Source organism: Etheostoma spectabile, chromosome 7 (genome assembly GCF_008692095.1).
Source record: "Etheostoma spectabile isolate EspeVRDwgs_2016 chromosome 7, UIUC_Espe_1.0, whole genome shotgun sequence".
Classification (NCBI taxonomy): domain Eukaryota; kingdom Metazoa; phylum Chordata; class Actinopteri; order Perciformes; family Percidae; genus Etheostoma; species Etheostoma spectabile.
This window is the reverse complement of record NC_045739.1, coordinates 19,430,745-19,443,918: the sequence shown is the minus strand read 5'-3', so window position 1 is coordinate 19,443,918 and position 13,174 is coordinate 19,430,745. Positions and strand designations below refer to the sequence as shown.

Sequence of the window (13,174 nt, the reverse complement as noted above, 5' to 3'; positions counted from 1 at the left end):
TGTTTACAGGCTTGTGGTGATGTACAATGTGCTATAGGTGCCAAAAAAAAAATCTATGTTTGCTTTGGTTAAAAATTGAGTAAATGTCCTTAGTTTTCATCTTTGTTAATGGCTTTCATGGAGCAAATAACGTTATATCTTTCCAACCATGACATTTCCCGTAGACGTGTATAGTTTCCGACTGGGAACCCAGACATTCCGACATTCCATGTAAAATTGAACACAACAAACAACATTCCGTGTCCCTCGCCTGGCCTCATGGCGGTACCGAAAGTCGGAAGAAAGCAGCAGAGTCCTATTTTATTATGACTGTGTCAGATAAAAGCAAGTGCCTTGCAGTGTAAGGTGGTAAAATATGTGGACAGTTTGTTATTTTTAGTTTTATTATTTATAGTATATATACACGTTACGGCATGGACGTATGGAAACGTAGGACCAGCAGCATGACGGAGACAACAGCAGGACAGAGAGCACTACAGGCGGGCTTTCACAGGCGACCCGATGGCTGGTTAGCAAATACGCAGGAACACCAAAAGAGGGTGAAAACGTGGGTTAATATGTGGATTAATACTGGGATGTCTACGCAACTGTGTGAGTCAACTGACTTCAAAAGGTTCAACACTTTACTCAAATTAAAGTTCAAAACACCTGTTGATGTCTTCTTTAGTCTGTTAGCTATTTAGGTTTTTTCCTGGAAGACAAGGAACTGCGGCGTCTTATGTTGACTGTTTACATATCTGTGCTCTTCATCATATGTACATTGTTTGTACTGGTGTTATTGTTGAATACATATATCTAAAATTGTATGATGTTTTTGTTGAGTTATTATTACACAATACTTTTTCTGACCTTTTCGAACACTCCAACATATAACACATATTACAAATAAGATAAACTAATACAAACTAAACTAAAACTAAGCATTTAAAAAAAAAAAAGTAAAATTAAAAAAACTCAACTGGCAAACCCGCTTTGTTGTTTGTTTAGTACTGCCGATTTGTTTTGTTTTGTCATGGTCCAAAAAAATCGTGGCAGAGAATTGTGATATCAATTCAAAGCAAAACAATCATCATCGTATTTTTCCCTGAATCGTGCAGGCCTAATTAATACTAAACTATGATCCATAAAGAAAGGTACATGTTATAATAAATGTCAACACTGTCTCCTCTTAACTCCTGTAAAATCATATAAGACTAGGGCTATCTAAAGGTAATTCTCATTATGTTTGTTAGATCAAGTGTTGTAATCCTTGTTTTGGTGATGCTAAACACAGTTCTGTACTATACATGTTTAATTAGCAATGATTAGCTCCGATTAGTGGGTAGCTCCATTATAACGATGGAGAGGAGGGGAGTCCTGCGGGAAGGGTGAACAACCAGAAAAAAATGACGTTTGCGGAGCTTTCACAGCAGTGTGGTACAGTTTATCCCACGGCAAGACCGCCAACAGCATGCTACTACTAACGGTAGCCTCTGAGGGGGGAGGGGGGACTTTACAGAGGGGAGGGCTGGAGGCCCCTGTTGTTAATTGGAGGAGAGAAAAAAATGTAATTTAGGTTTTATCCACCTGGACGGGTCTCAATCTCCCTTGGGACACAATGTGTCAGATACAATGTCATCAACATTTAAGTGAATAGAAGTATCAGAATCGTTATATAAAATTATTTTTAAAAGGATTCAGATATTAGAAATTAGAGCCAAACTAACTTCGGGACACCCCCGCACATTACCCTTTGTTTAAAAACATCAGTCAGTCCTGGATCTACTAAATCTGAGTGCAGTGCAGATTAAACTGGAATCAGTATCCAAATATTTGTCTAAACTTGAACCCCCCCAATCTACAGTGTTGATTTAGAACAATACCTAGCCGACAGACATCCCTCTGCCCAAATCTAGCATATACCAGTGCACTTGTCAATATTGTTCTCTATATCTCACAGAGAGCCTTTACAAAAATCAAATCCTGCACCTGATTCTTAAAAGGACACGCTGAGCAGTAGTAACAACAAGGAAAACAAGCACATTCTGTATTACAAGGAAATAATACAGACAATACATACTGTGAGGCCATATAAATTTGTCCACCATCATAAATTCTGCCCTACTGTTTATATCATGGCTCTCCCTTTAAATATCTCTAGCTACATTAACCCATTGTGGTTAATGTTCCAAATCAATGAGCAGGGCTGCTTTATGGTTTTATTGGATTGGTAGCCTATATGATTATTTTGCATTAATGTTTACAGGAACTTTTTTTTAATGTACTTGTGTGTGAGTTTATTTTATTTAGTAACACTTTCTCAAAATTAATTTGATTCTCTGGTTAAGTTGCGGCTTCATTTTTGTATTATGTGATAGTGAACCATTTTTGTTGGTGTTTGTTTTGGACTGTTGGTTGGAACTAATAATCATGTGGAGAAAATGATGACCAAAACAGTTGTTGCTTCTGTGTTGTAATGAGGCGTACCTGTACAAATCTCTTTAAAAGTCAGCAGCACTGACTTTAAACTCCATGAACTTACCAAAGTCACTGGAAAAATTTAACCCATAGCAACTAAGTGTGTAGACCGGTAGGTAATAGTGCAAGAGAGAGAGAGTGTGTGTGTGTGTGTGTGTGTGTGTGTGTGTGTGTGTGTGTGTGTGTGTGTGTGTGTGTGTGTGTGTGTGTGCCTGTGCGCGTGTGTGTCTGGCGTGCACACACATGCATTCCATATTGCCTGGAATTCACTCATAGTTCAAAAATAGTGTGCCTGCACCTTGAGGTGCCCCCATGCATCTGTTATGATTTTGCAACCTGCCTGTAACTGAGCAAAGTACAAACCACCTGAGAATAATGTGCTCCACTAAGCACCTCATTACAGAAAGAGACCCTTTGTACCCCATTGAGGTGGTAGGTAGGTGGGAGGAACCTTTAGATGAAGGAAACAACACAGCAAAGTGACAGAGAAATTATCCCTTTCATAACAACACTTCTCAACTCCCAGTTCGTTCCAGACTCATCAAACTGATAAACTGTACGTTGACCTGGTGGATTTAGAGCATGATGTATGTCTCTTGTGCTGGCAACCTTGAGAGGTTGATGCTGAGAAACATAAGGCTGCATTAATAAAAGACATGATACCATGCACTCTTGGAGATACAAGGTTTTGCTCCAATGGCGGTGGGAGGAAAGTGATCAGTGAATCATGGTATTTTAGGGTGTAGCAGGAGAGCAAAAACCCAGTCAAATAAAATCACAATGTGCCAAAACAAGAGAAAAACAAGCATTCATAGCCTACAAATAGTGGAACTAAAAACACATTGGGCAAAATAACACAATATGTTCTTCAAAGAAAAAAACATTAACTTTCCAATCTCTTAGTTGTCATTGCAAAGTACATTGTTTTTCTTCAATTCTGACGGAGTCAATGCTGCAACAACAACAAAAATGGAGCAGACCCTCGAATTCCAGCTCACCACTACAAACAGCAGTATAGTGTTTTACATGCTATGCTAAAAAAAAAAAAAGTACAAAATAGAAAAGCATACAGATTATGGGGTAAAGGAAAATCATACTGCGCACATAACATTTCATAAGTATAATTGAAATGTACGTAGTTGAATTTCTCTTCTGCCAAGGGAACCACTTTCAGCCTGAGTGGAAACACCCAAAGAAATGTATAATGCCCGTACATGCCTCTCTTTCAATAAAATTAAAATGATTACCTATTCTCATTTAAAGCAGCATGGTTTTGTTTAAAACGTCAGCCTCAAAGTGAAACGTATTAGCGGAATATTCCAAACACAAATAATACTTAATGACAGTCAATGACCATTGAGGAGAAATAATTTGAGATCACAAAATTTGGCATATCCATGCAAATCCCACAACAGCAAAGACAGTAAAGACTACTGTATGAACAATAACACTGGATATTTTACTCTAAAGGCTTGGTATAGTAGATATTATCTGATAATAGGCCTACACATGTAGATGCAATATGGAGAAAAAAAATGTCTTTTTTCATGTCCAGTAATGTCTATGGTTCCGGATAGTAACAACCTCTTCTCTAACTGTGAAAACGACTGAAGTCTATTCGGGTCCATTCTACTCCACTCAGCTCCATGCTGATCTGTCCCTTTGTCCTCCCTGCCTGCAAAGAGAGTAGCCTCCTCCACATCAGAGACTGACAACATCCAGGAAAGAGCACTTGTAAACCCACATCCACAACATTATCTGCCTGTCACTGTACAGACAAATTCAGAAATAATGGGAATTCAATGCTGAGTAACAACCTCCAATTCGGTTTATTTTCCTATCGACGTTTTTTGGATTTGCGCACTAGCCCTGCAGCAGGCAGGCATACACATGTGGAATGTGGAGGGAAGCACCCGCCTATAACAATAACAACCCACACAAAACATAACAGGGACAGGGCTAGTGTAGAAGTTTGATCAAAAATGCAAAATTGATCGGTAATGTGTAATGACATGTGTCCTTAACGCACGTAAACTCGGTTGAGCGAGGAAACAAAGACAAACGCTTCAGGGTTGTTGTTTTTTTTTTGGTTGCTTACGTGCTGCGGTTACCTCATGACATGCTAACTGGAGTGCGTTCCTGTCACAAAACCAAGCTAATGAATGCTCTCTCACCTGATGTGGCATTTCAACCTTCACTTTGTGCAGTAGCAGAGAGGGCCCCAAATGTTGCAGCCAAGACGCCAAATTTCCGAGCCAGTGGAGTTGAAGGCAGCCTATTTATTATATATTCAATTTTTGTATAATTTCCCGACGCTGAAAAAACTTTTGCTCCGTGTAAAAACAACACTGTCAACAACAGAGTGATCAGCCAGGGCTATCTAACGGTCAGTCGGGGGGCTGGGAATTGGGTAACGTTAAGAGTCCGGATTAAGTCCCGTTATTTCTTGTATTGAACACACTTTGACGCCGATAAACGATTAAATGCATTTATCACTGTAGTAGTTGCCTTGCTCAAGCAAAAGATACACACTTCTGAAAACCTTTCGCGAAACATTTTGGGACTTCTCGGACATTCCGCACACAACACATGATGCACGTTCATCCAAACTAAACTTTCAAGTTGTTGTGTGATTGTTCACACTGCTTTTTACCCTCCGAATCTTGCTATTTTGTTAGGGAAACCAGGGACTAACAGCAGGGGTTTCGTCGTCCCCTTTCTCCACACATGAGCAGAACGGTAACGTCGTTAACGGGGCTCTGACACTAGCTAGCTAGTTGACAAGAATGGCAGCAGTACCAGCAGTTAATACGAAAATGTCCATTAATATTCACCCACCGTGGATATTAGTATGTGCTGTGTTAAATGGTCTTCCTACAATGACAGTACGCCTCGGCTCACTGAGTATATTGTTTGTGTCAGCGGTATGTCAAAATATTGCAGCACGCTAGAGAGCAATAACAACAGCTAACGCTACGCTCGCAGCAGCACACTTCACTGGCCTGGAAAGCGCGTGTGCATTCGTGCCTGAAATCAAATCTTAGCACAACGAGACGAGAAAAAGCAAAACTGCAATGCTAATATAATGTTACATCTCCTTCCACTACACGGAAGACCCTTAAAGGTACAGAAAAGTGCTAAATAACTTACATTAGTCCATGCGAAGGGCAACGTAAGCAGACACGCTTGTTAGTCCAGTTTTTTAGATCTGTATCAACATGGACTGGTCACAGGCAGCACTTCTCCGTAGACCCGCCCCCCACGGTTTAACAGTCAGGCATATGTATACATATATATTATCCCTCCAGTGTCCAATCACAGCTCTTTACTCTGGAGGAGTGTCTGCTCCCATTGGCCACAAAGCGTGTCAGTCTCGAGTCAAGTCTCCAGCTGTCTCCTTACCATATAGGGGTGTGTCCTGATGTACCACACAGTCTGATAAGTAGCCTAGTAAACAATTTCGTCAAAAAAGAAGAGTTAATAAAACAATTATATTAAATTATGAAAATGTATAAATGAAAAGAACTAGACTTTTGATGCTCAGGGCATTTGCTTGCCTGCATTTATAGAGACTGGAGAAATGTCACAATATTTTTTTGTTTTATAGATTTGTTTGTGCAAATTTGTGTTTTGACAATGTTGAATTTTGAATGATGCATGTACTTTGTAAGTCCACATTTCTCATCCTTAATTATTTATGATTTAGCCTACCTATACATAATATATGAAAGTTCCTGCATCCTCTCTCTCTCTTTCTAAACTATGTCCTGGAAACGTGTAGTAACTGATAGTATACACATTCCAAGAGCAGTAAAAAAAACATTTTCACCAACCCACTAACCAGCTGGTCTGTGTCCATAGTGTAGGCCTATAACCTATATGGAGAGGGGTTAATATGTCTACTTGGTTGAAGAATTCAAATGGAATGAAAAAGCCCTGAGGTGCTATATTATGTCACCCCTGGGAGTGTTTTTATAGCACTTCAATCACCACAGTATCCACTCAGTAATTAGGAGTGATTCTCTCATATCCATCTCTCGATGCATGTAGTACACAATGCTAGCCTGGAACAGTTGGACTATCGTGTCTTTTTTATTGAGTGCGTAACTGGTCTTTAGGCCATGTGGCTGTCACAGAAATCCAACCCATGACCTTTCAGTACAAAAAGGTCCGTGTTGACAACATTCCGGTGAGTAATCCATAACTTGCCGTACATTTATTGCAATTTTACAAACGAAACAGGCAGCATTATCCCCTTTCTGACAGATGGGAAAAAGGCAACTTGAAGCCTGCTTATTGGTAGTTTTGAGTTCTCTGTGAACAGATTAGGGTATTTCCAAGCTTGCTTTCTGTGCCATGTGAAAGAAGGCTTTTAGAAAGCCATTCTTCTTATTCACCATGTGATATATAACATGTTGTACTGTATGTTGAACTAACAACTGTCATCATGGAAGTCAAGCTCTTGACTCTCTTGAGCTTCTCCAACTGTTGTAAGACAGTGGAGAGGTATTCGTCATGGATGGAGTTTGATGTTGTTAGGCTACATCAACAAGATTATCACGTGTGGCCGCGTTAGCTCAGTTGGTAGAGCAGGCTCACATATATAGAGGTTTACTCCTTGATGCAGCAGCCGCAGGTTCAACTCTGACCTGAAGCCCTTTGCTGCATGTCATTCCACCTCTCTCTCCCCTTTCATATCTTCATTTGTCCTGTGAAAATAAAGGCCTGAAATTGCCCCAAAAAAAACAAGATTATCACGGTTGGCTGCATTGAACATCTACAATGGAAAACAGATGTAATGTTGCTGAAATCTAACTTTATTCAAATGCTGTGTTCTACTAGCATAGACTATACTGTCATACTATTCTACACAGTTCTGTATACATGCTATACACTACAATACTACACTATGTATTTTACTGTGTTATAGAGGTCGAAAGTAACTAAATAAATGTACTCATGTTACTGTACTGAGTAGGTGTGTTGTGTATTTAGTTTTTTTTAGTTTTTAAAATCGGTAATTTAAAGTGTTTTTGATCACGTTTTGAGTGAAGTATTGTATTTCCCTACATTACAAATGCCATAAAATAAATCTTTGACTAAGGAAAACCGAAAGGAAGAAAAAACAAATGGCCCCCGGAACCATCAGGTGCCAAATTTTTCAGTAGGAGATTGAGAACGAGATGGAGGTGGATCAGACCAGCGACAACGGTTCAGAGAATGTTTCAGTAGAAATGCTAGCTGAACGTCGAATTCAGCTGCCCAAAACCACAAAAATCCTTGGCCACATTTGAGAGACTGTTTTTCATTTAAATTCAAGAGGTCCAATAATGTAATGCCAGATGTGCCTGGCAAAGGTAACTGATCTGGCATCATTCAGTAACACAACATCTAATCTGCGGAAGCATGTTTTGGTAATTCTTTGTGCATTGGTACTCCAATCAAAGTTTTCACGAATAATAGAAACTTGTCAAATGTATAGATTTTTCTTTCATTAAAAACTAAATAGTTTTTGGATTTTTGACCCCTTGTCCTATTTTCACTACATGGGAGAGATCCCTCCTCCCCGTTTTACAGGTTTTTTATGTAACTAAATAACTTTTACTTAAAGTTCATTTTTAATGGACCACTTGTTACTTTTACTGGAGTGCAATATTTATAATACTTTTTCCACCTCTGGTTATACAGTACTTTACTCTGTGCTATACTATATCATACTAAACATTATGTTGTTATGCAGTGAATCACAGCAGGCCTATAGTAAACTATGCTATACTATACCAAAGCAAGTAGGTGATTTGTTCATTTTTTAACAGGGTTGGTGGTCATCGCAAATGATTAGTGAACCGCCCCGTTAACCCTACCTGTCCCCGTCTGTCCCAAACTATATAGTTTAGAGAGTATTATAGATGCTGGAAGGAACTGACAGAAGGGTGGGACTCCGGAAAAAAAGCTGCAATTAAAAAACAGCCTGCTACTTCAGCATCACAGACAGCACCCTGGATTTATAGCACAGTTGTGTTGCCTACACATGTTCGACCATTAAACCCGCTCTGCGTTGGCTGTGCCACTATTTTCCTATGGGGTGAGCAGAGAAGACAACTCAGAGAATGCACTACCGTTGGCGTGGCGCAATGCTAAAAATTTCAGCTGAGTGCTGTGCTCAAAGTTTGAGTTTCCAATTTTTCTTGTGTTGGCCACTTTAGGCTACTGACATTTCAGTGCCATTGTCCGGGCCATAGAGTCTAACTTGCACAAACCTCAGTCAGTTTAAGGATCAATGATACAAGGAGACTGGACTAACATTTTCTCCTGCAATCTCTCTGTTACTATGGGAATGGAGACAGGGCTTGACAGGTTAACAGGAGCCACGTCTTGTGGTCATTTGGCTAACAAAGGCTTTGACATCCCACCTGAAATTGCCTACTTATTATACCTTATTATAGCTTACTATGCCACAGGAAAGTACATTTATCTATTACAGGAATATTGACAGGGCTCTCTGGTGGAAGCTAATTTAACTATTTTATGGTTGCTGCAACCTGATCTCACCAAATTACGTGAAATGAACACAACCCTTAACTCAAAATCTGTGGCAGTTTCACGGAATTGCCGGAAATTCCACGATGGGCCCACGGAATAATTCTTTGAAATGAACACAGGCCCTTAAGTTAAGGAAAAGGTCGTGGGTGGGCGGGACAACAACGAATTGCATTTAGGAAAAGAAGAACGGGATAGCTATGTGTAGCGGACAGGTTGGGTTTAGGAAAACGTAGAATGGGTTAGTTTGGGAAAAGAACAACGGGTTAGGTTTAGGAAAAGAACAATGGGTTAGTTTAGGAAAAGAACAACGGGTTAGGTTTAGGAAAAGAACAACGGGTTAGGTTTAGGAAAAGAACAACGGGTTAGTTTAGGGAAAGAACAACGGGTTAGGTTTAGGAAAAGAAAAATGGGTTAGTTTAGGAAAAGAACAACGGGTTAGTTTAGGAAAAGAACAACGGGTTAGGTTTAGGAAAAGAAGACCTGGGCGGATGGGTTTAGGAATTGTGACACTCGGGACTTGATCCCCGGTCTCCTGGGTGAAAGTCCTGTGTTGTTTTACCCATCCATCCCCCCAACAAACCTCACAACGCAGATGTTCGGGCTTTTCATACTACTCGCTACCGTTGACTTTACATGGGAATTGTTTTCCGGGGTGGTCACACACATTTTTCACACATTAAGTGCCACCACCAGGTAATGTGCTGGTTTGTGATCATTTCACGGAATTCTGTGAGACCAGTCTGGGTCATTCAATGATAAATGTGGTTTCACCAGTTGTAGCTTCAAGAAACCTTTGTAGCTCAAAAAAATGCATACACCCCAAATAAAACAGCAGGGTTCTGTACAGCTCACATGTGTCCCCTCACATTTAGTCTTCAAAGCCTCCAGAGTTAATAAATACCACAAGGATTTTGTAATTAAACATACATCTAAGTTGACTTACCTAATTGTTATAAACTCAACACATAATAGCATGATTATCTAATCAGCATCACTTATGTGACAAGGGTGTGGCTTATGTAGTATCAGGGCATGTGTTGGCTTCGATTGTTTATTTCAAGTAGGCCAAAACATCATCAAAATAAAAAGTGAAATGTATATAGAACCAGAGTGTGTGACACCTTATTTTTAATTTCATGAACTGAATATAAACAAGACAAGGTGGAAACCTAGTATGTAGGTAAATGTAAATGAGAAATTATTAAAGTTTTGGCTACATTGCATGGATAGTCAGTGGTGGTGTCTTTAATGTGAATTCTTAAATATTCTGCAAATTCTGTAGTTGTCCTAGCAATATTTGTTGTCAAAATGTAATGAAGTAGCTTATCATATAACATGGTTAAGTTCAGTTCTGTTCAGTTGCTTCACACAAGTTAAAAGACAAGTACAATCATAAGACATAATGCTGTTATGTAAAATGGGACACCTTGGGGGTAATGCGGGCTCAGAAACTAGCAAATAATACAGATTGTAAATTCTATCATATTATTTTGATAAAATGAGGGGGCATAATGTCTCTCATGGGTGGGTCAAATTATCTGGGTGGGCAAAGCAGAGACAGGGGAGATAACCTTATGAGGTCATAAGGGGCCAGATTCCAGATCAGCCAGCAGAGCAGGATTCCCAGGGCTCGGTTTACACCCATCACCATTTTAAAAAAAACAGTCCACATCCCATCACATCCCATAGCCTCAAATGTTGGTCTTACAGAAAACAGCATCCACCATTACCACTTGACAACATTACTGCTAATTTCTCCTCTGCTCAACCAACACGTGAAAAGCTATCTGCCCTGATCGCATCTGCCGTCACTCTCTCGCTCCCGCACGACCACACACTTGCTACGCCATCACTTACACTACTTTTACAGCATATGCATCAAACTGTGTCAACACCCTACAAATATAGGGTTGAAACAACACGTTTTAAACACATATACTGGAAAATATAGAGGTTTACATACCTAACATTCAAATGTGTAACCTATGTGTGTGTGATCATTTTCCTTGCAGCCTGCCTGTGTGTGCATGTGCTGGAATCTAGGCCATCCCTTGTGGCTTTGTGTCTGAGAGGCGGATCAGTCTATATGAGGGGCAGCTAAACATATGGGTGTGTTTGCGTGGGGGCATGCGCACACAGGATTTCATCTTCCTCTGTTTTTACGTGAGTGTGAGAGACAGAGACATAGACAGAGACAGATTATATACTGTATGAAGTACCTGGTTTGTCTAGGGGTGTTTCCACTGTGCAAACCCATTACAGTTTAATAGGAACAGGAGACACTCTCACTTGAATTGAACACACACACACTTTCTTTGTAGCTCTCATTTCCTTACTGTCTTCCTTCCTGGAACTCAGAATCTCTCCATTTCACTTCAACACCCTCACTCCCAAGTTCCAAACCAACACACACATGCACGCACACACCGCTTTCTCTCCCACATTTACAGGGTGAGTCTAGGAAACAGCTGGAAAAGCAAATAGTCGCAGGCAGGCCGAGCCCTGGCCCACTGGCTCTCACACATGACTGGACCTTTACTTGGATGAATGCAGTCCTTACACTGATGTTTCAGCTGCAGTCAAAAAGCACAAGGAGCAGTGCAATTGCACAAACCTAAAGGAATGCTGCAGTACTTGGCAAACACACTCTTTGATCAGCTCCGCAGTGTGCGGTGAGAAGATTGGTAGCAGTGTCACCCCTGTGCGCCATAAGTTTCTCAGGGATATTTTTCAGCTATGGCCACACAGAGGATCACACAGCCCAGGGAGGGAGTGTTCTCAGTAACAACCAGGCCTTTCCTCCATCCCAATTTAAAATGTCATGCCCCTTAGCTCTGTCTGCCTTGACCTCCCACTCCTCAACAATGTCATCATGGGCCTCCAACATCAATAAACCCGAGCCATATTCACAACAGATTTGCTGCATTCTTTCCTATCAGACATGAGGGAATTTGATAGCTGTGCAAAACTGAAACATGGGGTCAGTAAGTCAGATCATGTACATTGTACCTACAGCATTCCCTGTTTTCAGCTGATGTACCGGTAGTCCCATTTGATTAAAATCCATGAGATTGAGTGTTCCAGAGTGGATTGCACGTACATTTTGTAATAGATAACATATTTATACACAACTGAATGAAATTGTTGTGTATTGCAGGATTTTATCCATTTCTTTAATCAGGAAACTAGTTTATACTTTGTGAACTAGATGTGACCTCACACATTTAGGAGAATATAGAACAAAATTTGTGCATGATATATTTTGTTTTTTTAGGATCACAATTATTTGGCTCTGTAATTAACATTCCCAAATCCCCTGAACACATTATTCAACTGATTCAGTTCTTCTTGGATGTGCTCTTGCAGGAGGGAACACTGTACATCAAAAAGGTAGTAAATGTGTTTGACACGTTTCAAAACTGTGGATATAAGAGGAATGTAACAGTTTATAAAAGAACACCTCACAGAAACAGAGGTACCCTAACCGGTCATTCCATAGGTGAAACACAGGCATGGAGCTGTACACTCCATTGTTGTACTCAAAGCCTAAAGGAGCTCTTAATCTTCACAAGTCAAAGCATTTAATGCTTATATGCACAGTTTAAAACAATCTTCGCTGTACAATGAGATTCTTCTTTTTCCCTTCACTCTGAATGCCATTTTCATGGAAACATGATGAACAAATAAACAATTGACAATATACAGAGTACTAGAGAACATGTATGCCAAACTATGCAGAAAGTGGGTAAATGTCTGTGACAGGGGGTGTGTGTGCAGGGGGAAGCAGTTAATATTCCTGTTTGGTGAGGTGGGTTAGGGTGTGGGCAGGGGTAGTAGAGAGAGAGAGAGAGAGAGAGAGAAAAAGAGAGAGAGAGAGAGAGAGAGATTAGAATGTTGATCAGTCTGATGGCAGCTGTCCCTCAGCCCAGAGGTCCTGCACTACACACTGCTGTACCTCCTGCCACAGGACATATTGCAAAAAAACAGTTTTCTGCTGCTTTCTTGCCCAGCTGGGTGATGTTATTGTATATGTCCAGGTGGGGTCCTCACTAGTCTGAATCAACAACGTTGATTGCTCCGGTGCTGACTTAAATTCCGCCAGATTTCCCACTTTTCGTCTAAATGTCCGTAACCTTCCACTTTCTTTGTGTTGGAATTTTAAACTCCGGTGGAT

General features: G+C 40.3%; 1 protein-coding gene across 2 annotated transcripts in view; it reads right to left on the bottom strand.

Moving 5' to 3' along the window:
• LOC116692359 (vitamin D3 receptor A) overlaps nt 1–5,731 on the bottom strand; it is a 74,821-nt gene extending 69,090 nt beyond the window's left edge. The window contains exon 1 of one of the 2 annotated variants that reach the window (XM_032520590.1): nt 5,608–5,731. The gene's annotated coding sequence lies outside the window, so the exon portion shown is untranslated. Of the gene's footprint in view, nt 1–4,631; nt 4,748–5,607 lie in introns of those variants that run through there. The other variant, XM_032520591.1, reaches the window with a different exon arrangement.
• Between the last annotated feature and the right edge of the window lie 7,443 nt (nt 5,732–13,174).